Source organism: Coenobita brevimanus, chromosome 52 (genome assembly GCF_032717465.1).
Source record: "Coenobita brevimanus isolate Jiangsu-jjx chromosome 52, ASM3271746v2, whole genome shotgun sequence".
NCBI classification, from domain to species: domain Eukaryota; kingdom Metazoa; phylum Arthropoda; class Malacostraca; order Decapoda; family Coenobitidae; genus Coenobita; species Coenobita brevimanus.
This window is the reverse complement of record NC_137005.1, coordinates 37,945,542-37,950,541: the sequence shown is the minus strand read 5'-3', so window position 1 is coordinate 37,950,541 and position 5,000 is coordinate 37,945,542.

Below are 5,000 nucleotides of genomic sequence, written 5' to 3'. Positions count from 1 at the left end.
ACCATCCCTATTATCTATCTATATCTATCTATCTATCATCACCAGTGTATCTACCAATCTGTCTATCTATATATCAATCTATCATCATCACTATCCCCATTATCTATCTATCTATGTCATCATCATCACCATCCCCACTATCTATCTATCATCACCATCAACATTATCTATTTATCTATCATCACCATCACCATTATCTATCAATCTATCTATCTATCATCATCACCATCCCCATTACCTACCTATTCATCATCATCACCATCACCTATCTATCTATCTATCACCATCACCACTATCAATATATCTATCATCATCACCATCACCATTATCAATCTATCTATCACCATCCCATTATCTATCTATCTATCTAGCATCATCACCATCCCCATTATCTATCTATCTATCACCAGTATCTATCTATCACCATCACCAGTATCTATCAATCTATCTCTATCTATCCATCATCATCATCAACCTTTTTTCACGTGCTCTCCACTAACACCCCCAAAATCATTCCATACATCAATTACAGGTCATCAGAGGTCACACACACCCCTCCATACAGCCGTAGGAGTTACCAGGCTGCTTGCAATACCCATACAATTCTTCCTCACACCCCAATCCCCATACACACAGAGCCTGCGTTACACCTATCCACCTCTCTTACCTAAACTATGTGTTATTCTTTCTCACTTATTACCGAGCAGACCCGTCGACCACAGGTAAGCGACTGGTTCTGTGGGGCCGTCTTACAGTACAGTACATAAATCGTTTAGGGCTCCGGCGCCCCCTTGTGGTACACAGTGCCTCACCATGGCCCTTCCCACGGCGAGGCGCGGGGATAAATGTGAAGCTTTGGCTCCCGGATGGACGCCACAGCTGCTCCATCTAATAGCGGCTCTCTGTGCTGCTCGATCTCTGGCAGCCTCCCTATTCAATCCCTTATCCCTGAGGTCGCCCTCTATGACTTCGTCCCGGGTCTTTTTCGGTCTGCCTCTCGCAACTCTACCCCTAGCGTTCACACTTCTCACTTTCCTCACCCAGTTGACATCCCCCATCCTCTCCACATGCCCAAACCATCTCAGTCTACCTCTCCTCATCACAGCACCAATACACTCCAGTCCCATCCTTCCTCTCAACTCTTCCACCGTAAATTTAATCCAGGCCTCGCATTCAAGGACGCACTGCACATCCACCTAATCACTGTCATTTCTGTACGTTTGAGCCTGCGAATATCCTCCTCCTTTACTGCCCAGGTCTCACTACCATACAGCATTACACTCCTAACACATGTCTCATACAAAGGCCCCTTAGCACGGAGGGAGAGCTCAATGTCAGGAGAGGCAACAGCTCCCTCAACTTCTCCCAACCACTCCTCACCCCAGCCCCACCTCCAGCACATGTCTCCCAAATAACAAAACTCTTCCACACACACACACACACACACACACGAGACTCACCAGCAAGATCAATCCTTTCACGCCTCGCAATCTCCTCGTGCTCTTCCCCACACACCGCACACATGAAATCAGCATTATCTCACAGTCTACCTCTAATACCACTACATCTCTTATGCACCCACAAGTCACAAACACTGCACAGTTTGAGTTACTTCACACACCTTTACAGCGAACTACACATGGCCACATTCCCTCTTCTTTGACAGTACAGTGTGTGTGTGTGTGTGTGTGTGTGTGTGTGTGTGTGTGTGTGTGTGTGTGTGTGTGTGTGTGTGTGAGAGAGAGAGAGAGAGAGAGGGGGGGGACTAAATATCTAAATCAAACAACATACTACACACACACTTCTATATAACAATTCATATCAGCACATACAGACAGATAGACAGCCAGACCAGACAGACAGACACAGACAGACAGACAGACATACCAAACAGATGATATATTAAACTACAGTACATACAACAATCGCTAACACTTTTATATCAATTAATTTTATACCAATTAATTATAACACCTTTCTATAAGACAGGTAAGCGGAAGTATGGATATTAATTAGGGCACTCACCTTGTAACGAGGCAGGTGAGCAGGAGTTGTGGAGGTCGGGATCATCTAGCCCCGGCCCCCCTGGGGTGGGGGGCTCTGAGCTGCACCCGGGGGAACTGGGCTCTTGCTTCACCCTGGGGGGAAGACAAAAAATCATTGTTATCATCATCATCATTATTATCATCATCATTACCACTATCAACACCATCATCCTCAACATCATCATTATCACTATCACCATTATCATCAACATCAATCAGCATCATTATCATCACTACCACTATCAACACCATCACCATGAAGATCATCATCATCACCATCAGCAGCAGCAGCACCATCAACACCATCATAAATCATCATCATCATCATCACTATCATCAACACCATCATCATCACTATCATAAGCACCACCATCATCATCATCATCACTATCATCATCAGCACCATGGTTATTCAATATATATATGGATGGGGTGATGAGAGAAGTAAAAACACGAGTAATGGAGAGAGGGATGGCGTTGGTAATGAATGGTGATGGATGGAATATCTCAAATTTGCTGTATGCTGGTGATGTAGTTCCGCTTGCAAGTACCGGACAAGAACTTACTAGGCTAGTGCTGAGTTTTGCTGATGTCTGTGAGCGTCGTGCCTTGAGAGTAAATGTAGAGAAGAGTAAAGTGATGGTTACTGAGAGGGAAGGTGACTCCCAGTGCGATGTTACAGTGATTGGAGAGAGACTGGAATTGGTGAGAGAGTTCAAATACTTGGGTACACTGGTAGAAAAGGGAGGAAGGTGTGCAAATGAAATGGAAAGCAGAGTGACACAAGGGAGGAAAGTAGCTGGTGCAATGATGGCCTTGGTAAGAAACAGAGGCTTGAGTGCTGCAGCTGCGCGAGGCTTACATGAGGGAGTGTTAGTGCCAACTTTAACATATGGGTGTGAGACTATGATGTGGCATGAAAATGACATCTAGACGGCCACTGATAATAGACAGAAAGATAATTAGACAGAGAAACAGACAGATAGACAAATAGATAAACACTGTCACGGATCGATTGACGGATAGATAGATGGAAAAAGAGACAGGATAAGTATTTGATTCATATTTAGCGAGAGAGAGAGAGAGAGAGAGAGAGAGAGAGAGAGAGAGAGAGAGAGAGAGAGAGAGAGATCAAGCTGGCGCCCTTCGAACCAGAAATAAAAAAAGGAATTACACAATTTATCTCAAGACACAGGAGCAGGAAGGCCACGTCTTTAAGAAAAAATATAAGACAAAAATGCTATAGTAAGTTTGTTTTTATAATAATAATAATAATAATAATAATAATGGTGGTAGTAGTAGTGGTAGTTGTAGTAGTAGTAGTAGTAGTAGTGGTTGTTGTTATTGTAGTAGTAGTAGTAGTAGTAGTAGTGGTGGTAGTAGTAGTAGTAGTAATAAAAGCAACAACAGAATAAATAATAATAATAATTAATAACTAAAAGAATAATAGTAGCAGTAATAGTAGTAGTAAAAGTAATAATAATAATAATAATAATAATAATGATTGATGATGATGATGATGATGATGATGATAATAATAATAATAATAATAACAATAATAATAATAATAATGATAACAATAATAATAACAATAAGAAGCAGAAGAAGAAGAGAGAAAAGAAGAGAAGAGAAGAGAGGAGAGAGAGAGAGGGGGGGTAGGGAACAATAAGAGGACATAAGGGCGCATACCACACCCACCCACCACACAATACTGACCCTTACACACCCCTACTATAAGGTTCAGAGTGGGGAGGGGGGTTGGGGCGCGTCTCCCCCTACGCCCCCCCACCCCCTGCCTCGCGGATGTAACATATTGATTCCACAAAGTTCCATTCTCTCTCTCTCTCTCTCTCTCTCTCTCTCCCTCTCACTATACCATCTCTTTCATTTGCTTTGCTTTCTTTTTACTATTCTCTCTCTCTCTCTCTCTCTCTCTCTCTCCCTCTCTCCGATCCCTAATATTTCTCAATCTTCCTCCTTTATCACTTCCTTCTCTCTCTCTCTCTCTCTCTCCAATATTTCTCTAGGTCCCTCCTTTATCTCACTTCCTACTCTCTCTCTCTCTCTCTCTCTCTCTCTCTCTAATAATTTCGATTTATTAATATTCTTATAAAAATACCTTAGCTGTAGTTGAGAGAGAGAGAGAGAGAGAGAGAGAGAGGCTCGTACCCCACACCAACTCTCCTCCAACACCTTCCTTCCTTCCCTCCTCCCCTCCCTTACATTCCCCTTCTTCATTACTCAGGTATTTTCTTGGTAATTTCTCAAGCTGTTTACCTGCCTTGTTACCTGTAATTAAGATGATGTAGATCTTTAATTATACTTTTATTTCTTATTAAAATTCTATGTATTGCCAGACGCCTTATTCTCGTAAGGGGTGACCACAAACAAATCGCCTCCATGTCGCCCTCTCCTCCGCCATTACACTGCCCTGCCCCCAGCTCACCTCCCCCTCGCCCATATACTCCATCTCTCTCTCTCATTCCCGGCCTCCCTCCCCCTCTCCCCCCTCCACCTCATCTACATACACTCCTCGTTAGTCTCTCGCTCTTCATCCTTAATAAAATTCTAGCTCTCTATCTATTGCCAAACGTCTTAATCTCGTAATGGGTGGCCTCAAACAAATCGCCTCCATGTAGCCCTGTCCCCCGCCCTTACACTGCCTTGTCCCCGGCTCTCACCCTCTTCTCTCATATACCTCCATCCCTCTACCTCACCCTCGACCTCCCCCTCCCACCCCACCTCCGCCTCATCTACATGCACTCTCCTCGTTAGTCTCTCGCTCTCAATCCTTAGTAAAATCATGAATGGAAATATTATACCTTATTTAACTCTATACTGCCTACTCTCTCCTTTTTTTCACTCCAAATTCTGCCAGAGAAAAGTATATGTGGATTCTTACCAGTTTTCAAAATTTCAAGGCTCCTGTAACCATAGTTTTTTATATATTCTTTT